At 48.4% G+C, this 25,430-nt stretch overlaps 1 protein-coding gene and 1 long non-coding RNA gene across 2 annotated transcripts in view; one reads left to right on the top strand and one right to left on the bottom strand.

Moving 5' to 3' along the window:
* LOC146025781 (uncharacterized) overlaps window positions 1-25,430 on the bottom strand; it is a 113,681-nt gene that overhangs the window by 46,361 nt on the left and 41,890 nt on the right. Inside the window, exons 4-5 of the long non-coding RNA XR_014454294.1 lie at window positions 18,638-18,731; window positions 13,746-13,830 (exon numbers count right to left, since the gene is read on the bottom strand). This is a non-coding gene — a long non-coding RNA (uncharacterized LOC146025781). The remainder of the gene's footprint in view (window positions 1-13,745; window positions 13,831-18,637; window positions 18,732-25,430) is intronic.
* SEMA3B (semaphorin 3B) overlaps window positions 20,071-25,430 on the top strand; it is a 32,543-nt gene continuing 27,183 nt past the window's right edge. The window contains exons 1-2 of the mRNA XM_083155829.1: window positions 20,071-20,237; window positions 20,367-20,577. The gene's annotated coding sequence lies outside the window, so the exon portion shown is untranslated. The remainder of the gene's footprint in view (window positions 20,238-20,366; window positions 20,578-25,430) is intronic.

Raw genomic sequence — 25,430 nt, 5'->3', positions numbered from 1 at the left:
CCAGCATTGTGCAGAGATAGCTCTCTGATGTCTCCCCCAGGCCCAGTCACTCACAATAACCACTAATTACACAGACAATGATGTGTGGGTGGCCGCTTACTGGGAGTGTATTAATATTCTGCCTCCACTCACTTCATATACTGCTCATACCACGTCCTGGACTCTATGGGCTGAGGCCAGGAAAACACATTAATTGGGGACGCATCTGACACTCCGTGAAGCCACTGATTATCCTGAGAGTGAGGAGACCTTTGTGCTGCCGCTAGTTATACACTGCTCAGGGTGCTACTTGTCACATGAATGCGGGGATGGACGCTGGTGACACTCTATTGTCACGCCAATATAATAGGGTAACATTGGGGGGAAAAGTTGAACACGGATTTGGCCCTGTGACACAACAACAGTTGCGCAATAACCATAGAGCTGGCAATCTAATGAATATTATACCTACAGTATATTATCCCTATTAGGATAGGGGTAAGGGTGCTGCCCATTCTGCAGCCACGTACCAGACATCGGCAGTAACATCACGTGTTCTACATTACACACAGCACAGTATCACGTATGTAGTTGTCATGTACAGGACACGCCAAGGCCACCACTGATTTTATATATATATATATATATATATATATATATATATATATATATATATTATTAAAACCTAGGTGAATGAGCTATACTGTATCTTCTTGGGCTGGGGTAGCCAACCCTAGTCCTCGAGAGCTACCAACAGTGCATGTTTTGCAGGTCTCCTCACAGAATCAGAAGTGAGCTAATTAGCCTCATCTGTGGATCTTTTAAAATGTGTCAGTGATTAATGAGTGCAGCTGTGCAGCAGCTAGGTTGTCTGGAAAATGTGAACTGTTGGTAGCTCTCGAGGGCTAGGGTTGGCTACCACTGCTCTTGGGACTTCTTCTAAATAGCTATCACATAGCCGACCCTAGTCTGTGTGATATAATAATAGGGAGGAGCATACGGTTACCTCTGTGTCCTATTATACAGTGGTGGGCTTCCCAATAGGGACATGCCTGGGGGGGTGACATCCCACCTTATGCAATTGCTTTACACGGCTTTGGAGAATATTTGGATATTTGGGTCAGCAAATAGCTGTAATTCCACACGCAAGACGCTCACCAACGATAGACTTCCCCAGTGTGTGCAGTGTGTGCGTAACCCAGGACTTACTCAGTGACTGCCATTGTAACAGGCTGATCAGGGGCGGAGCTGACGTCACATGACTTCCTGTCACACACCTGCGGTGTCCCTGACACTCCCAGATAACAGTCGCTCACCATGTAATGATTCCCCAGTGTGTGCAGTGTGTGCAGTCTGTGCGTAGCCCAGGACTTACTCAGCGGCTGTGATAGAATCAGGCTAATCGGGGGCGGAGCTGACGTCACATGACTTCCTGTCACACACCTGCGGTGTCCCTGACACTCCCAGATAACAGCTGCTCACCATGGAATGATTCCCCAGTGTGTGCAGTCTGTGCGTAGCCCAGGACTTACTCAGCAGCTGCCATAGACACAGGCTGATTAGGGCGGAGCTGACGTCATAGACCCTCCCAGAGAACGCATGCGTTCTCCCTGACACTAACAGAAAATGTCCGGTTACCACCCACCTCCTTCCTGATCATCAATCAATATAGTAGCAGGAGTTTATCACAGGACGGCCCTGCACATGCGTATTGTGCGACGTACACATTCACAGTCTATAGATAATCGTCCGGCCTGTAAATTCCCAGGGGGTAATACTTGCTGTGGCGGCACAATGGGCTGCTCCTATAAGTATTTTTTATTAGGGTAAAAGATATGTAAATGGGGTTAGTCTTCTGGACTGTAAGATAAATAGTAATTGCTGTGTAAAGGGAGGGGGTAGAGATAATGTAACTTTGAAATCATATCAGCCATTTACTATATAAAACACACTAGAGGAAGTGGAAACTGAGCACCCAGAGCCAGGCTGCTGGGTGGGATGTAGTCAGATTATCACTGCTCACAATGCTGACAATCAGAAGGGGAGCAGCAGGCCAACATGGAAGTAATGTGGTATTTCTGTGTCGGCCTTACAACCATAAACATGATGTTTTACCATCATGCATTATATACATGGCATGACTACCACGTGGGCATCACAACATACCAGAGACTCACAAACAAAAAAGATAGTGCAGCGCTCGTTTAATGATTGCACCAAGTACAGTATTTAAGAACGTATTTAATACATAGACTGATACTGATAGTAATGATGGCAATAAAAAACAAAAATGAAACAAAATACAATGGATAAAAATCACCTTGAAAAAGCTGTCCTGTAAGAGACAGCGAAACGCGTTGGTGTTACATCTGGGACCTGACTTTGGCATATTGCACTTTACCTGCTTATTGATCTGGACTTTGCTGCTTTCATTTCCCACACCTGGAGCACTTTATCTCATCCATATTGAGAGGTCCCTACTGTCCCATTGTTTTTATTCATTGTATTTTGTTAAAAAAAAAAATGTTATTGCCATCATTATTATCAGTATCAGTCTATATATTAAATATGTTCTTAAATCCTGTACTTGGTGCAATCATTAAAAGAGCGCTGTACTATCTTTTTTGGGTACAAAAGCATCCTGAGACCTGCCACTATTGATGCGGTGGTACCCGGACCTGTGCACATTGGTATATAGTACAGTAATGGGAGCTGCCACTATGAGTGCGGTGGTACCCGGACCTGTTTGGTATATAGTACAATAATGGGAGTTGCCACTATCGGGGCGGTGCTACACGGACCTGTGCACATTGGTATATAGTACAGTAATGGGAGCTACCACTATGGGTGCGGTGGTACCCGGACCTGTTTGGTATATAGTACAATAATGGGAGCTGCCACTATTGGTGCGGTGGCATAGACGCCGAAACGTGGGTGCTCCGGGGCCCGAGCACCCACAGAAAGTGAGGATCACCCATGGCACGGGCCACTGCAGCAGGGTCCCAGCAGCGGATATGCTGTCAGCAGCGGGGGTCCCTGCGGCGGATGAGAACTAGTAGCGGTATTAATACCGCTGCTAGTTCCCATCTTCCGAAGGGACCCTGCTGCTGACAGCATATCCACTGCTGGGACCTCGCCGACGGCATGCAGCAGGTGAGTCCCGGTGGGGGTGATAGTCTGGGGGGGGGGGCGCCACCAGAAAAATCGGCGCCCCTGTGCGGTGGTACCCGGACCTGTGCACATTGGTATATAGTACAGTAATCGGAGCTGCCACTACGGGTGCGGTGGTACCTGTGTGGTATATAGTACAGTAATGGGAGCTGGCACTATGGGTGCAGTGGTATCTGTGCGGTATATAGTACAGTAATGGGAGCTGCCACTATGAGTGCGGTGGTACCTGTGTGGTATATAGTACAGTAATCGGAGCTGCCACTACGGGTGCGGTGGTACCTGTGTGGTATATAGTACAGTAATGGGAGCTGCCACTATCTATGCGGTGGTACCTGTGTGGTATATAGTACAGTAATGGGAGCTGCCACTATCTATGCGGTGGTACCTGTGTGGTATATAGTACAGTAATGGGAGCTGCCACTATCTATGCGGTGGTACCTGTGTGGTATATAGTACAGTAATGGGAGCTGCCACTATCTATGCAGTGGTACCTGTGTGGTATATAGTACAGTAATGGGAGCTGCCACTATGGGTGCGGTGGTACCTGTGTGGTATATAGTACAGTAATGGGAGCTGCCACTATCTATGCAGTGGTACCTGTGTGGTATATAGTACAGTAATGGGAGCTGCCACTATGGGTGCGGTGGTACCTTTGTGGTGTATAGTACAGTAATGGGAGCTGCCACTATCTATGCGGTGGTACCTGTGTGGTATATAGTACAGTAATGGGAGCTGCCACTATGGGTGCGGTGGTACCTGTGTGGGATATAGTACAGTAATGGGAGCTGCCACTATGGGTGCGGTGGTACCTGTGTGGTATATAGTACAGTAATGGGAGTATACCTATACAATGTGGTGACACCTCCTGTATATCTACGCTCAGATACAGAACAATGATTGTTAGTGTGGTTGGGTGTTAGCGGATTTACTGCTGATCTACAAAGACACAAGTGTTCTACATGTAATGCAGAGTTAGTGCAGCACCCTTGACATGTGCGGGGCGAGATACTCTGCAGGTGTGGGTGTGGCCAGGGGCCCCCCTTCCCATTGCTTGTTTGGGATGGCAAGCAGCGTGGCATGTTCCTATGCCAGCTCAGGATTGGTCGGGCCAGAGCTGCTGTTCCCTTAGGGGGAAGAATGTGGTGCCATGGAGCTGCGGAGGGGGGGTACAGGAATCCCCCCTCCTCTCTGACACCACCCCACACAGGGCTCGTTTTAAGTGATTAATGAGAGATCCTGCTGCTGCCGGGTGAGGGAGGGGCGACGTCTGCTGGGTACCCACAGAGCCTGAGAACAGGAAAGGGGATGAGAGAGTTACTGAACTGGGGGCACTAGCGGCTATGAACTTGAGTGAACTCAGCACATAATGCCAGATAACGATGGGCTGGGAAATCTGGGCACTAATTAGCATAGCATATTGTACCAGGAGTTCTACCCACACGTTCCCTGACCACACAGGACCACCCAGACCAGGTGCCACTGATACCCCTTTTACACTAAAATCCCAGATCCAAACCAGTATTTGTAACACGGTTCCAAGCCAGATACGGGATTTGCACCATTTACACCGCGGCGCCGACCTGACATCATCTCCAAGCGATGGGTCCGCCGTTCGCCACACTGTACTGTAGCAATAGCCAGTAACAATGGGCGAGGGGTATATGATGTGACGGACGCAGTAGCTATTCCACATCCTGTATACAGTAAATGCACATTATAGTGTGGCATGTGCACCATGTCCTTGGCCCCTACAGCTACTACATACTGTCAGTGTGCCGTGTACTGTACACTTACCTGTCTGTACAGCCACTCGGGTCTGCTCCAGGCAGTGAGAGAGTTACAGCACTCCTGATGTTAATCCCTTCATAATCTGCTTTATAGAATGGAATAAATGGGATTAATCCCCAAACTTCTCTGTACAGTGTGAAGCCTGAGGCCTCCCCGGGGTGAGTGAATATGACTATAAATAAGCAGACACTTGCAGGCTGGCTGGGCTCTGTAGTTCCTGCATGGGGCGTGTTACAAGTCTGATTGATAGCGTTCTGCTAGGAATTCTACCCCTACAGCTAGAACATAAAATGCACTTTTCACCCCACGCTGCGGCCTCCAGTGCAAGAAATGACGGGTCCAGCCGTGTATGCGAGGCCTGAGGCTGACTGACGACATTATCAGCAAATACAGGCGCTCTCCTAAGTGCTGAGCATAGGAGCTTGCAATCAGTACATGCAGATACAGAACCTGTGCTTGTAATGATCTCCAGTATAATGTTAAGTCGTTAGAGTAGTGACTCTCATGCCCATAGGGTGGCTGGCACAGAGCCGGTGCATGCCCTCTCAGCACCAAAGCAAAATTTCAACTTACAGTACTGCCAACCACAACCCCACACTGCCACCAATACCCACTTTCCAGCCCCAGACAAAGTGTGAAGGTGGCGTCTTAGAAGTTCCACAGCCGCCACCTGTACTAAGTACAACAAGGATGTCTTCCTCGTAGGCCTCCTTCATTTGGTGATGGGCAGACTCAATGGTGCCCCCTTCTTCACTAGATCCTGACACCCTAGGCAGATGCCCAATGGTAGTGCCGCCATGGGCTGACACACTGCGAGGCAGGGAGGAGAGTAATACAATGGCCGGCTTTGTGGACTGACAACAGCGCCATCGTTATTGTGTATACAGGATGGCAGCCAATTGTCTGTTAAATGGGCACTGTGTCTATTGCATATGGCACTGCCACCCCCCTCTGTAACAGGCCACAATCTATGGTGTCTGTTTGTACAGGTAAATGTCTCATTTTCCCCTGCTATTCCAGCATGTACAGTGCCAGCATAACAATGGCATTTATACAGATGTGTCTTCATACAAAAATGTGACTTTAGCTGGACATTCACTTGTGTGATTTCACCGGACCCCGAAGGACCAGCCTGAGAAATCGGGTGAAAAGTGGCCACATCGCATGTGTCTGACATCGGATCGGATCTGGAGAGTGAACCTCCCGCACATAAGATAAGTCAGAATCGCAGCCGTCAGTGCACATCATGGCTGCATTATATTTATCGCTTCCGATTTCTCTTGAACTCACCCGGCAGCTCCCGAGAGTCCGTCCATGCTATTTTTAACATGCAATAACAATATGATAAATTGGACTCCCGGAGAGCTGCCGGGTGAGTTCAAGAGAAATCTAATGCGACGTGCCCCTTAGACAAGTCACACTAATGTATTCTCTGAGAGATCACACCAAATCATTTCATATCTAAAACCTGTATATCTGTGTGTGACTGAGTCTGTATATGAAATGTTACAATGCAGCGGCTGCAGCTGTGTCCCACAGTATACAGACTCAGTCGCACACATCACACTACTCGACACAGTCATCACTGCATCGCATTATAACAAAGACACAAGACTCCTGGCACTAACAGAGCTGCATGCGACCTGACTTTTCATTTGCACCACGTGGCATAGTGAGGACACAGCTGGACATGGCAGCCGTTCCTTCTGCTGAAGAACACATTCCACTCAGCCTGCGCATAAAATACAGATTTCCACTCTGCCTGTGTATAATTGCATAGGCACTGCTGTTGCCAGCTGTGTTGGCACCATACCTGTATACATGGCATGGGTACATAGCATGGGTTACAGGAGGAATGATCTGCAGGGCACATGCATACCTATAAGCTGATGTCACTAACGTGGAAGTGATGGCTTTTCAATGTGTGTCAGAAATGGTAATATTCTGGGAGATAGAGAGCAGGAAATCAGAGAGGGAGAGGTGACAGAGGGAGGGGTGACAGAGAGAGGGAGAGGTGACAGAGAAGGAGGGGTGACAGAGAGGGAGGAGTGACAGAGGGAGGGGTGACAGAGAGGGAGAGGTGACAGAGAGGGAGAGGAGACATAGAGGGAGGGGTGAGAGCGCGGGAGGGGTGACAGAGAGGGAAGGGTGACAAAAAAAGGAGAGGTGACGGAGTGGGAGCGGTGACAGAGAGGGAGGGGTGACAGAGAAGGAGAGGTGACAAAGAGGGAGAGGTGACAGAGAGGGAGAGGTGACAGAGCTGGAGGGGTCACAGAGAAGGAGAGGTAACAGCAGATAAGGAGAGGTGACATAGAGGGAGAGGTGACAGAGAGGGAGGGGTGACTGACAGAGAGGGAGAGGTGACAGAGAGGGAGGGGTGACAGAGAAGGAGATGTGACATAGAGGGAGAGGTGACAGAGAGGGTGAGGTGACAGAGCTCGAGGGGTCACAGAGCTGGAGGGGTCACAGAGACGGAGAGGTAACAGAGAAGGAGAGGTGACATAGAGGGAGAAGGAACAGAGAGGGAGGGGTGACTGACAGAGAGGGAGAGGTGACAGAGAGGGAGAGGTGACAGAGAAGGAGAGGTGACATAGAGGGAGGGGTGACAGAGAGGGAGGGGTGACAGAGAGGGAGGGAGAGGTGACATAGAGGGAGAGGTGACAGAGCTGGAGGGGTCACAGAGAAGGAGAGGTAACAGCAGATAAGGAGAGGTGACATAGAGGGAGAGGTGACAGAGAGGGAGGGGTCACTGACAGAGAGGGAGAGGTGACAGAGAGGGAGGGGTGACAGAGAAGATGTGACATAGAGGGAGAGGTGACAGAGAGGGAGAGGTGACAGAGCTGGAGGGGTCACAGAGATGGAGGGGTCACAGAGAAGGAGAGGTAACAAAGAAGGAGAGGTGACATAGAGGGAGAAGGGACAGAGAGGGAGGGGTGACTGACAGAGAGGGAGAGGTGACAGAGAGGGAGAGGTGACAGAGCTGGAGGGGTGACAGAGCTGGAGGGGTCACAGAGAGGGAGGCTGGCACCGGTCGGTCAGCGAGTATGTAATGACTGTAACAGATTTACAGACCTCTGGCCGCCCCTCTCCATTATTCCTCCATCTCCACATTCCTCCACTGTAAGGCTCACATCTGTTCTATCCGGAATCATGCTCTGCAGTTACACCAAAAGAGACGTTCTATTGACTCCAGTGCTGTCATTGCATGCTGGAAGTTGTAGTTCTACAATAACTTCCGTGACAGATCTTGACTGATCAGGGTATAAATGTTCCTATTTTCAGATCACAGCCCCCGAGTGCTAGTGTCCCACGCCTGCAATCTCAGTACGCTTGCTGCACGGGCGCACTGTGCCTCAGATGCAGGTGCAGTAAGAAATCATCAGTCGATGTTGGTACAATAGACGCTCTGTGATCGCACATGAATGAGCCTCACAGAACATAGCCAGCGGTGGCTAACTTATCACGTTCAGGCCTGAGTTACCCCCATCGGACCCAAAGGATGTGCCAAAATTAGCTAATGGAAAGTGCCCCAAATAATAGCTCTAAAGTAAGCATTTACCCACACCTGTGCCAAGGTAAACTTTCTATTCATAAAGAAAGGTATGAGGGTCTTCCCTCCCTGCACCATGGAAACATCCCGGAAAAATGAGATCCCCAGATGATGAGAATAATGCCTAAGACTGCAGTGGTGTCAAACTCCTGGCCATCCAGCTGTTGTGGAACTACACGTCCCAGCATGCCCTGCCACAGTTTTAGCAATCCATTATATAAAATCTGTGGCAGGGCATGCTGGGAAGTGGAGTTCCACAACAGCCGGAGGGCCATGAGTTTGACATCACTGCGTAAGAGGATAACACAGGTGTCCTCTGCTCAGTGCATATTACACACAGGACCAATGTTATCACAGTGTCTGGGAATCTTATCTCCTGTATTCCTGCCCTCCAGCTACATTTATCGAGTCAGGAGATTGAGGGGGGGGGGGGGGGGGGTTAAGAACACCATTCCTGATCCTCTTGCTGGGGAAGTGCCAGATGTCTCACCCTGGGGCAGAACAGGCCCTTAGCCAGGCACTGCCCCCATCGCACAGCCTGCCCTGGGGATCTGAGCACTGGCACAGAGAGGGGGGGGGGTGATTGTGTGCGTCACAGGCCCCGCCTCCCTGAGTTACCTGTGTTGAGCAAGCAGCTCACCTTTCCAGGTAACCTCTGAGTGGGTGCGATCACACCAGGTAAGTCTCCTGTACATATTATATTCTTCTCAGTAACGCTGATACAGAGAACAGTGGGATTATTGCTGGATATGACAAACACGGGTCTATGTACTAAGCAGTAGACTTGCAGAATGGAGATAGAGTATCAGCCAACAAGCTCCGTACTGTCATTTTTCAATGCCATCCTGAAAAGCATCCCCAAGGCTTAGTACACAGACCCCTCTGTCACATAAAGCTGCGCTGTAATAACTGACAAATACAGAACAATCACTTCCATCACTCTGCTTTTATGTACACAATGGTAATGATGTATTTATGTAACTGTAACTGTGTTACATAGGTGTGTGTTCTCTGTAAGGCACCGTCCGCAGCCACTGCCCTCTCCCTATGGCAATGTGACCGTCTGCTACATGGAAGAGGTCAGTGACAGGGGGACGCGGCAGGCTGGGGGTCCTGCTGCTGATTTGGGGCAGGGCTGTGGTCGCTGGTTCTGTGTACAAGGATCACACTATAATTGCTCACAGCTCCAGCTATTTACACTCTGTTAATTTTATTAATGTGTAACTGACGTGTTTAGCGTCTCCAGCCAAGGATATCGCTGTAATATGGGAGTGAAATGAAACCAAAACATAGAAAACAGATGATAAGATCCAGCCCGCCCTTGTCTACTAAGCCGGGCCATGGCGCCAGATAAATGATGTGCCGCACGTTAAGTCAAACAGATCTCACTGTCAGTATAATGACTGGGCAGCTATTCCATGTATACAGGGTGACACGCTGCATGTAGGAGAGCCACCAATACGGAGAATACTCGGGCAGCACGGACGGTGTAATGGTTAGCATTGATGCCTCACATCACTGAGGTCATGGGTTCTATTCCCACCATGCCCCTAAATGTGTGGAGTTTGTATATTCTCACATGCATGCGTGGGTTTCCTCCGGGTACTCCGGTTTGCTCCCACAATCCAAATATATACTGGTAGGTTAATTGGCTCCCAACAAAGTTAACCCTAGTACTGTATTTCTGTGTGTACATGTGGTAGGGAATATAGATTGTAAGCTCCACTGGGGCAGGGACTGATCGGAATGTTCAGATATTCTCTGTACAGCGCTGCGGAATATGTGTGCGCTATATTAACAAATAAATAAATATTAATACTATAGAACCAGAAAGTCACCATTAGATAAAGTGGTTTATTCCCGGGACGGGTTTGGGATTAAATTCCGTTCCTGCTAGTCATCTAGAGAGGGATTGTTTTAGTAATTGGGAACTACAAGTCTCAGCATAACAATAGATCATGGCCCCCCAATCAAACTACAAGTCCCAGCATAACTATTATTAGTGACATGCCAGTTGCTATGGAAATCCTACTATAACCATCTATCATGGATTACCAGTTAATATTGGGCTACAAGTCTCATAGAAGGCTGGAAGGGAGCGGATGTCTTCACTAGCAACTGTGTGGGCCTGTTGTACTACAATAACCAGCATTATTTATTAATTGCACTAGTTTCATGAAGCTACTATGTTACCCCACATCATCCTTGGCATTCAGAGTTGATGCCATGTGGCCCTGGCAGATATTTGGTCTCCAGTTCTAGTTCTGTCTGCCAGTGACCTTCACTGCTGCTGAGCTAGAGAGCCGGTGGCGTGTGTAACCCTCTGGGTACCGGTGTGTCTGCGCAGAGAAGCTGCTGAGTTACAGAACCCGTGGCATGTGTAACCCTCTGGGTACCGGTGCATCTGCGCAGAGAAGCTGCTGAGTTAGAGAACCCGTGGCGTGTGTAACCCTCTGGGTACCGATGCATCTGCGCAGAGAAGCTGCTGAGTTAGAGAACCCGTGGCATGTGTAACCCTCTGGGTACTGGTGTGTCTGCGCAGAGAAGCTGCTGAGTTACAGAACCCGTGGCGTGTGTAACCCTCTGGGTACCGGTGTGTCTGCGCAGAGAAGCTGCTGAGTTACAGAACCCGTGGCATGTGTAACCCTCTGGGTACCGGTGCATCTGCGCAGAGAAGCTGCTGAGTTAGAGAACCCGTGGCATGTGTAACCCTCTGGGTACTGGTGTGTCTGCGCAGAGAAGCTGCTGAGCTAGTGAGCCGGTGGCGTGTGTAACCCTCTGGGTACCGGTGCATCTGCGCAGAGAAGCTGCTGAGTTAGAGAACCCGTGGCATGTGTAACCCTCTGGGTACCGGTGTGTCTGCGCAGAGAAGCTGCTGAGTTACAGAACCCGTGGCATGTGTAACCCTCTGGGTACCGGTGCATCTGCGCAGAGAAGCTGCTGAGTTAGAGAACCCGTGGCGTGTGTAACCCTCTGGGTACCGATGCATCTGCGCAGAGAAGCTGCTGAGTTAGAGAACCCGTGGCATGTGTAACCCTCTGGGTACTGGTGTGTCTGCGCAGAGAAGCTGCTGAGTTACAGAACCCGTGGCGTGTGTAACCCTCTGGGTACCGGTGTGTCTGCGCAGAGAAGCTGCTGAGTTACAGAACCCGTGGCATGTGTAACCCTCTGGGTACCGGTGCATCTGCGCAGAGAAGCTGCTGAGTTAGAGAACCCGTGGCATGTGTAACCCTCTGGGTACTGGTGTGTCTGCGCAGAGAAGCTGCTGAGCTAGTGAGCCGGTGGCGTGTGTAACCCTCTGGGTACCGGTGTGTCTGCGCAGAGAAGCTGCTGAGTTAGAGAACCCGTGGCGTGTGTAACCATCTGGGTACCGGTGTGTCTGTGCAGAGAAGCTGCTGAGTTACAGAACCCGTGGCATGTGTAACCCTCTGGGTACTGGTGTGTCTGCGCAGAGAAGCTGCTGAGTTACAGAACCCGTGGCATGTGTAACCCTCTGGGTACCGGTGCATCTGCGCAGAGAAGCTGCTGAGTTACAGAACCCATGGCATGTGTAACCCTCTGGGTACCGGTGCATCTGCGCAGAGAAGCTGCTGAGTTAGAGAACCCGTGGCATGTGTAACCCTCTGGGTACTGGTGTGTCTGCGCAGAGAAGCTGCTGAGTTACAGAACCCGTGGCATGTGTAACCCTCTGGGTACCGGTGCATCTGCGCAGAGAAGCTGCTGAGTTACAGAACCCATGGCATGTGTAACCCTCTGGGTACCGGTGCATCTGCGCAGAGAAGCTGCTGAGTTAGAGAACCCGTGGCATGTGTAACCCTCTGGGTACCGGTGTGTCTGCGCAGAGAAGCTGCTGAGTTACAGAACCCATGGCATGTGTAACCCTCTGGGTACCGGTGCATCTGCGCAGAGAAGCTGCTGAGTTACAGAACCCATGGCATGTGTAACCCTCTGGGTACCGGTGCATCTGCGCAGAGAAGCTGCTGAGTTAGAGAACCCGTGGCATGTGTAACCCTCTGGGTACCGGTGTGTCTGCGCAGAGAAGCTGCTGAGTTACAGAATCCGTGGTGTGTGTAACCCTCTGGGTACCGGTGCATCTGCGCAGAGAAGCTGCTGAGTTACAGAACCCGTGGTGTGTGTAACCCTCTGGGTACCGGTGCATCTGCGCAGAGAAGCTGCTGAGTTACAGAACCCGTGGCATGTGTAACCCTCTGGGTACCGGTGCATCTGCGCAGAGAAGCTGCTGAGATACAGAACCCGTGGCGTGTGTAACCCTCTGGGTACCGGAGTGTCTGTGCTGGATAGTGAATACTGCAGAGAAGCTGAGGATCTATAACATGGAGACTGGTACAGGTGGCTGGCAGGTGAAGTGGGCGAGGCGGTAGTGCCACTCACTGACTATGGACCTCAGTTACACTATGGGAGCAAGAGCAGATCTCAGTCTGTGCCAGCTGCTGAGGAGACCAGGATGCCCCATTGCACTGCTCTGCCACATTCAGGGGTTAATGCTGCCTCCTTCTCAGCTGGTCCATATATTGCTGTATAGGCACAATTGTATGCCAAGGACATATAATTGGAAGAGACTGTGGGTGGGGGGTAGTTACGGTCAGTGCCATGATCAGTGAAGTTTGTTGGAATGATCTGGGCTCGGCAGAACCAGTGTATTGTATTATGTATTTATCAAACACATGGAAATGTATCTTGTGTACTGTGTATGCTTCCTGTCCCTTATCACAATATCAGTGTATAAAGCTGGGGTAGGACTGGGGGCTGAAGAAGCCTGCGGGGGCTCAGCTGCTCCCCCTGGTTCTAGCTATCATTATATACAGTACAGAATGGACGGTGACGGCTTCACAGCACTGAGGTCATGAGTTCCATTCCCACCATGGCCCTCACTGTGTGGAGTTTGTATATTCTCCCCGTGCTTGCGTGGGTTTTCTTCCGGGTACTTCCTCCAACAATCCAAAAATATACTGGTAGGTTATTTGGCTCCTAACAAAATTAACTCTAGAATGTATGTGTGTGCATATACCTGTGGCAGGGAATATAGAGTGTAAGCTCCACTGGGGCAGGGACTGATGTGACTCTGTACAGCGCTGTCGAATATGTGTGTGCTATATAAGAAACTGTTAATAAAAAATAAAAAAAATATATAGAGTAATAATAAGTGATAGGCGGAAGCTGACATGATGCATTAATGACTGTATCCATACATTATTGTCTCTGTTACATTCTCTGGCAATATCCCAATGTCACTGACCTTATAGCTTCTCTGATTGGCAATGATCCTGCCTCCCCATTGGCTGGGCTATCCCACAGTGCCCACATACACCACCCTTCTGTTCCTGTAATGGGACCAAGGTCACAGTCAGTGACATCATCATTTCCTACAAACAAGTCATTGAATTTGAACTTTGCACCCCAGTTGACTCCCAGATAAGGCTCAGTTATGATTGGTGCTGGTTGTGATGTCATACATGTTGTCACCATGTCACAGAAAGGGGAAGAGGGGGAGCATTTCCGATTAGTGAGGGACGCACTGTGGAAATGGGGTATCTCTGCGCTGCACTTGTTGCTCGGTGGCTGCAGCAGTTCAGAGAACAGAGCCTGGAAAATCCGAGGCATCAAAAGAATGTGATTTGTAAGGATCTGGGGGAGGGCCAGGCATGTGTGAGGCAGCTGGAGAGGGCAGAAAAGCAGCAAAACAGGAGAAAATGAGCAAAACATGGGGATGGAGGGAGCAGTGTGGGCAGAAGGGAAGGACACAGCCATTTACCTGCCCAGCTTTCAGGGGGATTAGTGTCACCTCAATGTGTTCATGCTCCTCTTACTCTGTGACCCCTGCACTCAGATCCCTCTCCTCAACAGGACACCAGCACTTCCCTGGGGACTGACAGACAGCCGGGGCAATGGGCGGGATGCCCTCTGACCGCACTCAATGCTGCCGGTCACTTAGGTGACAATGTGTTAAATGTGGTGTAAATGACCTGTGACATGGGAGGGACACTTAATATCTCCTGTGTCCGCTTCCACCTAGTGGGGGAGAGATGGGATCTCTGCAGTGACCCCCCTCCCCCTTACTGCTGCTGATGCACCTGTGTATTCCGCACTAATAATTCTCCTAGGGTGGAACGTCAGTGTATAACCCCCAATATCCGCCTCTGCCCACCCGTCCTGTCATTATTCCGGCCCAATTGGTCTTGCTGATGTTCCCATATGAACCAGAATTCTGGCCCCTCTCCGGCACTTCCAGCACGTCATTTACAAAGCATCTGCTCAGCCTCCCTGCGTCTCCATAGAGTGGTGGCTGTGAGGTGCAGAGGGGTGCACAGAGGAGCATCTTATCCTGTAGGTCAGTAGTGACATCATTATTAGATAAAGGGATGGAGAGCTGTTGTGTTGCTCACTACATGGAGAGGCGCAACATCCACGGAGAGGCACAACAGCCATGGAGAGGCGCAACATCCACGGAGAGGCACAACAGCCATGGAGAGGCGCAACATCCACGGAGAGGCACAACATCCACGGAGAGGAATAACAGCCATAGGGCCAGATGCACTAAGTTTCAAAAGTGATAAAATGGAGAGTGATAAACAACCAACCAATCAGCTCCTGCCTGACATTTTTCAAACACAGAAAAAGGGAAAAAGGGAAAATAGGATGAGGCCAAGGGCACTGGGCTAATTTGGTTATTGGTTAGAAGGTTTGCTCCAATCAACACAGTAAATAAATAAATAGCATTATATAGTTGTGGAGGTGCTCCCAGGGAGTAGGATAAATGCAATAGAAAAAGGGTGATATCCAAGGGAGGATATCGAAAAAGTCTCCCGGGTGGGGCACAGCCTTCTTAGTAGTATAGTATCAGTTAAGATTTAAACTTTATTAATACTAAAAATGATCCTATAAGTGATCAAAAAATGACGGACATAGGACAAAGACATACAAATAACATATAAATATATAATGAGAAAGGTAGTGAAATATAATGTTGTGGAAGTCTGAAATAAGAGCTGGAATGCCTCTATGTTTTAAATATACGGGTAAATTTCAATATATTTCCAAATTTTAAAAAATATTTTCAGACAAAAAACACGGGAGACTTTTTCTATTGCATTTTTCAAACACAGTCTGTGACATAGTTGGTAAGAGCTGATTGGCTGGCTGTTTATCACTCTCCATTTTATCACGTTTTGAAGCTTAGGGCATCTGGCCCATAGAGAGACACAACAGCCACTGAGAGGTGCAACAGCTACGGAAAGGCACACATAGAGAAGCACACTTTGGTTCCCATTTATTTTTGTACATTGGTAGCTTAACAACATCTTTTGGGGACATACCGCAGCCATGACTACCGTATTTACCGTCGCTGTAGCCGGTGGGCTACAAATCCCAGATGTACAATGTGTCCTCTTCTGCTGTGCTGAATGCCTTGATGCGTATGTATCACTGTAAATCCCCATACACACCTGGTGATATCGCTCACAATATCACCCAGTGGCCCTTATTCTGGTTCACTCTTAGAGGCAAATTCCTTCTCAAATGGACAAAACTATGTGCACTGCAGGTGGGGCAGATGTAACATGTGCATAGAGAATTAGATTTTTTTTTCTGTGCAGGGAAAATACTGACTGCTTTATATCTACACTGCAGTATAGATCTCACGTTGAAGAAAAACCCCACCCAAATCTAACTCTCATCTGCCCCACCTGCAGTGCACATGGTTTTGTCCATTTGAGAAGGAATTTGCCTCTAAGAGTGAACCAGAATAAGGCCCAGTGTGCACACTCAATATCAGTAACGACCCCCTACCTCTTCTGAACATTTTCAGACAAGGAAGTCCTCGTTAACATCAACCGCCACCGCTCCCTTTTCCCCCAGCATTGGCAAGTGTGTATTCGCTTTCCGGTGCCGGCACCCTGCTGGGTCCCGCCACCGCCAATATCGGTCTTTAGTGTGTATGGGGCTTAATGCTATGTCACAGTCGGCTACAATTGGCAACATTTTAGGAGAAACAAAATATAAAATTGTAATCAATGAAGGGGATGATTGTGAAGTGACAGGAGGACGGCAGTGACTGAGGTGTTCGCACCTGTGCGCAGTGCATTTCTTCCCCTCACACAGGCACAGGGCAGACACACCTCACAATTGCAGTGCGAAGGCATTTCCCAGTGTGAGTGTGACTGACAGGTCTGCTCCTGGGAATGGCGGATTATGTGCAGCTGCTCAGCGATGCCTCCAGATACTGAATGATGGTGACAATCGGACGTAGCGAATCGCTTCTGGCAGGCTGCATGCTGGTACCCCCAGCACCGACGTCACGGCCCGATTACCATGGGAACGCCCAGTGTTCACATAAGAACGCCCATCAAATGCTGGGTATTACCACACGGGTGCGACTATCCTTCGCTACCCCGCGGCCGCAGCATTGCGTGCGTGCACCCAGCGAACAATCTGTTCAGCGTGGCCGCACACAACCGGCGTATGCACATGTGCAGAAAAGGGGCTGCGCTTGCACATACGCAAAACATCGGTCCCCGTGCGAACGACCGCTGGCTGTGAACGGAACAGAATAAGGTCCTTAATGTAAATTAATGTCTTTTTTTTTTAAATGAGCCGGTTCTGCTGTGGCGTTAGCGGTCCCGCGGAGACCCATTAGTAAGTGCATTTGTTTCACCTCACGTAAATGACTTAGAGCAGGGCCGTGTACCAGCACAAAGTGGCCACAGATGCTACTGGTGTTACTTGTTCTGGACCTCGTTATCTCCCAATTAGTCATTTATACCCTTCCTTCATCAGCCATCATTAATTGCTTCCTAACCCCCCTCTGTACTTGTCTTCCCATTTCCTTGGCCTCATTATAGTCCCTAACCCTTTACCGCTTTCTGCGCCCCCCCTCCCTCCACTCCCTTTATGTCTGCGTGAAGGAGGCCCACACTTGTCGCAGGCTGGAATGTGAGACTTTAATAAGTTTCTGTCACATAGACATTGTCAGTCTGTGCTTATTGAGTAGGCATAGTTGTCAGCGCTGTACATTGAAGGGATAAGTTCCTGATGCCTGGGACTACCCCGGTAATTAGGGACCGCTGATTGCTATATTCAGTACAGACCAATTGCGCAGTACTCATTTCTCTGCATGGTAGATGTAGCTTATTCTCTAGGACTCACAAATGAGAGATTGTAAGCTTGCGAGCAGGGCCCTCCTAACCATCAATAAATACCCAGTTTGTCAAGCGCAACACTCTGTCCTGATCAATGGATTAGAATTCCATCACCAATACCTGCCCATGGCTACTTTACATCATACCCCTTTATGTGAGCAGGGCCGGCCTGACCAACTCTATGTCCTAGGTAAGATTCTGGTGGGTGCACCCATAAAGGGGGATTGGCCTCATCAAATCGAGTATCAGTTTGAGACAGTGTGTACCTGGGGAGGCTGTCATTATTATTATTACATTTGATGTGATTCGCAGCGCCGTACAGAGGTCATATAATACAAAAGTACAGGGAGACGGAACTTGACATTACGGTACATAAATAACAAAAATTGAGTAGAAGTAACAAAGAGCACCACAATACAATACACAATACAGCTTAGATGTAAGAAGCAGGAGAGAGCTGTAAGTGAAATGTGACAAGAGGGCCCTGCTCTCAGGAGCTAACAATCTAATGGGAGTCCTTATCTCCAACCATCAAGTCTGGCCTCACTGTGTCTCCAGCTATTAAGTCTTCCCCTACCTAGTGTCTCCATCCACCAGGTCTCTCCCCCTTGTGTGTCTCCATCCATCAAATCTTTCCCCCTTGTGTGCCTCCAGTCTTCAAATCTCTCCTTGTGCATCCCCAGCCATCATATCTCTCTCCCTTATGTGTATGAAGCAATCAGGTCTCTCCCCATTGTGTGTCTCCAGACATCTCTCCTTCTTGCATCTTTTCAGCCATCAAATCTCTTCCCTCTTGATTTCAACAATAATGTGTCTCCAGCCATCAATTCCTCCCTCACATTGTGTTTCCAACCTTCCAATCTCTCTACCTTGTGTGTCTCAGCCATCAAATCTCCCCTCACTTTGTGTCTCTAGCCTCCCAATCATTTTCCCTTATGTGTCTCTTCAGCCATCAAATCTATCCCCCCTTGTTTTCAACAATCAAATCTCTCACCTTGTGTATCTCCAGCAATCAATTCTTCCATTCCCTTATGTCTCAAGCCACCCAATCTCTCTCCCTTGTGGGTCTCCAGCCATCAAGTATGTAACTGGAAGGAAAACAAGGGGGATGGGGAAATATAAGTGGGAGTTTCACCTTGCGCCAATATATTTCTGCAGAGTATTTTGTTTGTGATTTATCTGCTACTCTCAATAGAGCGATTACTTAACCCTCTAGATATAGTACAGATTATTAAAAACAAGAGATGAAAGTGCTGACAGAGTATATAAAAGGAATTATTTTATAGCTATATATATTCTATATATATATATATATATATATATATATTTTTTTTTTTTAACCAGTGGGATATGTTTATTTTTATTTTTTAAGTAATTTTGTGACCTACCCCAAATGCATAATCTCATCCAGTATTGTTCAGCAATGCGGTCTTTCCTAATTGCTGTGCAATAATGGGGTCACTACTTTGATAGCCTTACGTAAGGCTATCTTACTGACCCCCCGCCGACCGCCTCGCAGTGCGATTTGCAGCCTCAAGGCTACATTGGGCCACCGACATCTCAGAATGGCGGCAGCCCAGGAATCCGATGCAATGCTGCCCGAGTGATACCTCGGGCAGCATCGCATCCCCAACATAAACCTATGGGGGACATGGCAGCCGGCGGAGCAGGAGGGATTGCAGCAGGTATCATAGTTTCCCGCGGGTGTGGTATAGGGTTCCGACAGTCTTTAGCCCGATGTCGGGATCCCGACTGGCAGGACTCAGACAGCATGGCGAGCGCAATACAGCCCTATTCACCTATTAAATTCTCCCTCTATGGGGGTCGTGGACGAGGGAGAATAGCCGGTGGCCGTCGGGAACCCGTCTGTCGGTGTTTTAACAGTCGGGTAAATGACTATCGGGATCCCGACTGTCGGGGACCCTATCCGGCACCCGTTTTCCGCTGCGGTCCCTGCGTAATACATTAGGGGGATACTTAATATGTGTGGCTAACGGGTGTTTTTTTTATATACTGTATATATTCCTTTAGAGAGCAGCCCCCTGATCATTGCTGGGGTAGTGTCTGGCCTTCCTCTGGCTGCCATGGGGAATATAGTAAAATGTATTAATTGCTTCATCTTAATCATTTACGGTATCAGTTTCCCAAGTGAGGGCCCAGTATGGAGAAGAAGCTGCACAGTGTTACTGCAATATGGGTAAAGGTTGCAGCCTACCCCCCCTGTGTACAGTACAAGAACTGGGAGAATGCCAGCTGTCTGGCAGCAGAGGGAATGGGGGAGTGTGACAGCACATGGCATGGAGACAGGGTGAGTAATGTGCAGGATGTTCTACAAGTGTGGCATCAGATGTATTGAGGGACAGTTGCAGATCAGGCATGGGATTGGTATGTGGGCATTTGGGGTGCTGGACAAATGGGCGCTGCTATATATGGGTGGCCAGGAGTGAGACTGTGACATGTGAGGCTGTCGCTAGATTCGGGAGTGTTGGCACAGGCTGCTAGGAATAAGAATCTAGTTGTACAGCTGGACCACAGCATGCCTGGGGCTAGAGCGTGATCAGGGCGGCTCTGACTGTGGACAGGTGCCAGCTCAGGTGAGTGCTGGCTGGCAGCAGTGTTGTGGTTTGGGCATGCCTGGGTTTATAGTGAGATAAGGAATAGTATTTTCTCCAATAGCAAACACTTGTTGCATCACAATATTACGCTGTCTCTTCTCTCTCCAGCCCTCCTCCTGTCTCCGGAGCTGTGAATGGTACATAGAGTGGGAGGGAGTAGGACTTAGAGAGCCAGAAGGAAAGGGCTCACCTCTCACACACGCAGTCCTCACACAGCAGCTACACTTGCTTGTCCGGTGGGGCAAAAGGAACATTATATGCCCTTATTCCTCATCCTGGGATCAGCCAGTACACAGTTCTGCTGGGGCAACAGTTACAGGTGAGTTATGCACCGTGGAATGGGAAAGCCTTACTTCTCATGTGGAGATTGTCAGCTCTTGGGGAGAGTATGGTCACTGGACTTGGGTGCACTGTGAGTGTGCTGATGAGCGACTCCAGGTACCAACTTGGCCTTTTACAATACAGTACAACATATAAGTCCGGCTTGTGGCGTAGGATAATGTATATACACATGGACTATGCTGTAAGTATACAGAGAAAACCATATACAGTACATACAGTATCACCATTGGTGAGAAGATAGCACATAGGATATGTGCTGGCAGCGGAGTATTATTTTATTTATTTATTAACAGTTTCTTATATAGCGCACACAGATTCCGCAGCGCTGTACAGAGCATAGTTATGAGCAAAAACACATAACAAATTACAGTACAAGACAGTTTAGGACAAGTACATGGTTAATATGGATAGTTGCATCAGGGGACAGGACACTGAAGCAATCATCAGGGTGGCAGAGGTTTATATATTCTAAGAAAGGCACATGAGGAGAGAGGGCCCTGCTCGTGAGAGCTTACATGCTATAGGGGAGGGTTAGACAGACAGGGGTGACACAGAAGGGAAAGAAGTGGGCATAAACAGTAGGTTAGGATGAGAGATGGTCAGGTTTTATGCAGGAGGGTGGGAAGGGGTCAGCTTAGTCTTTGATATTTTAAGTCTAAAAAAGCGCTGGGTCATCCAAGAGTAGACAGCAGAGAGACAGTTGGAGTATGTGTGTGTGTGTGTGTGTGTGTGTGTGTGTGTGTGTGTGTGTGTGTGTGTCTATGTACATATAACAGAGGCAGTGTGTTGTATTTGGTGATACCTGTAACTTACAGGTATGTTAGGGTCATTGATCTAGAATGATTTGCCGTTCTGTCACCCCCTTATTTTGGGTCTTACACCCCAAAACAGCTTTGGGCGCGTTGTGTGACTGTACCCCTGTTGCTGTCGGTGCCTCAGTGATCTTCGCACTATGATACTGTGTGTGTAACATTGTTCTGTGCAGCTGAATGTCCTCGGATAGCGGTGACTGCTACGTGTGTCGGTAATTACGGGTATGTTTTATACAGCCACAAGGGCCACGCAATTGTCTGCCAGCCGTCCCCTGTTTTAGAGATGATCCTATATGTGGAGATACAATTCTAACCATCTACTCATTTTTCAGGACTGTATAGTTTAATTGAAAAGGATAGAAGTTACAGGTTGATTATCCCTTATCCAAAATGCTCAGGACCAGAAGAATTTTGGATGTCGGATTATTCCATATTTTAGAATATTTTTATATTTCAATTATGCATTTTGAGGTATCTTGCATTTATGTTGTATAAACACATAAAACACATGAAATACACACAAATATATTTTATTTGTACATAAAACAAGGTTTCAAAACATGAAACAAAGTTTGTATATTATCTCAGACAATGAATTTGAATGCCAAGCAATCATTGTCTTGAAGATATTTAGTTACATATCATGTCCTCAGTAGTGCTGTTACAGATGTCCCCAGTAATGCCAGTTACATATCATGTCCCCTGTAGTGCCGTTACAGATGTCCCCAGTAGTGCTGTTAGATGTCCCCAGTAGTGCTGCTACAGATGTCCCCAGTAGTGCTTTTACAGATGTCCCCAGTAGTGCAGTTACAGATGTCCCCAGTAGTGCTGTGATGTCCCCAGTAGTGCTGTTACAGATGTCCCCAGTAGTGCTGTTACAGATGTCCCCAGTAGTGCTGTTACAGATGTCCCCAGTAGTGCTGTTACAGTTGTCCCCAGTAGTGCCAGTTACATATCATGTCCCCAGTAGTGCTGTGATGTCCCGAGTAGTGCTGTTACAGATGTCCCCAGTAGTGCCAGTTACATATCATGTCCAAAGTAGTGCTGTTACAGATGTCCCCTGTAGTGCCAGTTACATATCATGTCCCCAGTAGTGCTGTGATGTCCCGAGTAGTGCTGTTACAGATGTCCCCAGTAGTGCTGTTACAGAAGTCCCCAGTAGTGCTATTACAGATGTCCCCAGTGGTGCTGTTACAGATGTCCCCAGTAGTGCTGTTACAGATGTCCCCAGTAGTGCTGTTACAGAAGCCCCCCAGTAGTGCTGTTTCAGATGTCCCCAGTAGTGCTGTTCCAGATGTCCCCAGTAGTGCTGTTACAGAAGTCCCCAGTAGTGCTGTTACAGATGTCCCCCTATAGTGCTGTTACAAAGTCCCCAGTAGTGCTGTTACAGATGTCCCCGGTAGTGCTGTTACAGATGTCCCCAGTAGTGCCAGTTACATATCATGTCCCCAGTAGTGCTGGTACAAATGTCCCCAGTAGTGCCAGTTACATATCATGTCCCCAGTAGTGCTGTTACAGATGTCCCCAGTAGTGCTGTTACAGATGTCCCCAGTAGTGCCAGTTACATATAATGTCCACAGTAGTGCCAGTTACATATCATGTCCCCAGTAGTGCCAGTTACATATCATGTCCCCAGTAGTGCTGTTACAGATGTCCCCAGTAGTGGCAGTTACATATCATGTCCCCAGTAGTGCCAGTTACATATCATGTCCCCAGTAGTGCTGTTACAGATGTCCCCAGTAGTGCTGTTACAGATGTCCTGAGTAGTGCTGTTACAGATGTCCTGAGTAGTGCTGTTACAGATGTCCCCAGTAGTGCCAGTTACATATAGTGTCCCCCAGTAGTGCCAGTTACATATCATGTCCCCAGTAGTGCCAGTTACATATCATGTCCCCAGTAGTGCTGTTACAGATGTCCCCAGTAGTGGCAGTTACATATCATGTCCCCAGTAGTGCCAGTTACATATCATGTCCCCAGTAGTGCTGTTACAGATGTCCCCAGTAGTGCTGTTACAGATGTCCTGAGTAGTGCTGTTACAGATGTCCCCAGTAGTGCTTTTAGCAAGAATTGTTTTTTCCCCACTTTCTGGAATGTATGGTTTTCGGAATAATTTGGATAAAGGATATTTGAATAAGGGATACTCAACCTGTATAAAAGTGTAAAACTGAGTCAAAAAGTGAATAATGGGTGTTGTAGTTGTCCTGTAGCTGTGTGTCGCTATTAGATGCTCTGTCTTAGTTGCATATTATCCCTGGAAAGTATATCACAGTATTGGGAGCTGTTACAGTGAAAGCAGAAGCCTTAAATAAATACAAATATTGAGCTTAACCCCCCCCCCCCCCCCCCCTCATACTCACTGAGCTGCATTCTTCTTGTACAATGTGCTGGATACTTCTTTGGAAAGAATGTCTCAGTCCTGTATCTGTACCACGGTGCTGGGCAGCAGCACTGTTAGTCCCAGGATGTTCTCTGGCCAGGTGACTCTGGGCATGGTGGCTACCTGCATGAGAGCAGGAATGGTTGTGTTTCTGTGCCATGACTCTGGGCACGGTGATTGCTGGGATGAGCGCAGGAATGGCTCAGTTTTGTATGTTCACCACGGCACTGGGCAGCGACACTATCAGTCCCAGTACATCCTCTGGGCATAGTGGCTATCTGTGTGAGAGCAGGAATGGCTCAGTTCTGTATCTGTACCATGGCACTGGGAAGCAGCACTGTTAGTCCCAGCATGTCCTCTGGGTATTGGGGTGAGAGCAGTAATCACAGGAAGACACATAGCATCTCCTAGTGCAATTCCTCCTCTCTCCTGTTGTAGATCTGACCCCTGACCTTATGTGTTGGGAGCTGTAGGGATTACAGGTGTGGCGACCTGGAGGGGTATTTACAGCCTTTAGAAAAATTTGATTTTATGATCTCTGGAATTCTCACAACCACCAAACTCTGAACAATGAAAATATAGTATAATATTGTGAGAAATGCTAATCTTTACCTAACGCCATCCAGGACTTAGCGGCTAATGCTGCTCTCCTGATTCCAGCCACATCACAGCTCACGGAATTCCACTCAGAGCAATGGCTGCTTATCCTTTCTGACACTGCTTCTTATTAATGCTAATAATGATGTAATACTTCCAGCAAGGTCCATTACTGCAGGTCCCCTGATCTCATATGTTCTAGTCATTAATGCTCCGCTGTTACAGACAATGTCTCCCAAATCCCTAACATCTCATGCACGCAGGTGGTGTTTGCACTCCCTATCTCTCTCTGAGGTGCCTGAGCCCCTTTACAAGAGTTTTATTAGCTAGAACATGCAAATTATATAATCTATGAGAGTACATAATATTGAGCATATGAGATTGCTATGGCTACTGTCCCACTGCGATCACATGTAGCGTTAACACTGAGCACCTGATCACTATCCCACTGCGATCACATGTAGCGTTGGTACTGAGCACCAGACCAATGTCCCACTGCGATCACATGTAGCGTTAGTACTGAGCAACTGATCTCTGTCCCACTGCGATCACATGTAGCGTTGGTACTGAGCACCTGATCACTGTCCCACTGCGATCACATGTAGCGTTGATACTGAGCACCTGATCATTGTCCCACTGCGATCACATGTAGCGTTGGTACTGAGCACCTGATCACTGTCCCACTGTGATCACATGTAGCTTTGATACTGAGCACCTGATCACTGTCCCACTGCGATTACATGTAGCGTTAGTACTGAGCACCTGATCACTGTCCCACTGCGTTCACATGTAGCGTTAGTACTTAGCACCTGATCACTCTTCCACTGCAATCACATCTAGCGTTAGTACTGAGCACCTGATCACTGTCCCACTGAGATCACATGTAGCGTTGGTACTGAGCACCTGATCACTGTTCCACTGCGATCACATGTAACGTTGGTACTGAACACCTGATCACTGTCTCACTGCGATCACATGTAGCGTTGGTACTGAGCACCCGATCACTGTCCCACTGCGATCACATGTAGCGTTAGTACTGATCAC

This window comes from Crinia signifera, chromosome 8 (assembly GCF_055691185.1).
Source record: "Crinia signifera chromosome 8, ASM5569118v1, whole genome shotgun sequence".
NCBI classification, from domain to species: Eukaryota; Metazoa; Chordata; class Amphibia; order Anura; family Myobatrachidae; genus Crinia; species Crinia signifera.
Note: the sequence above shows the minus strand (reverse complement) of the source record. Positions and strands in the feature narration are given on the sequence as shown.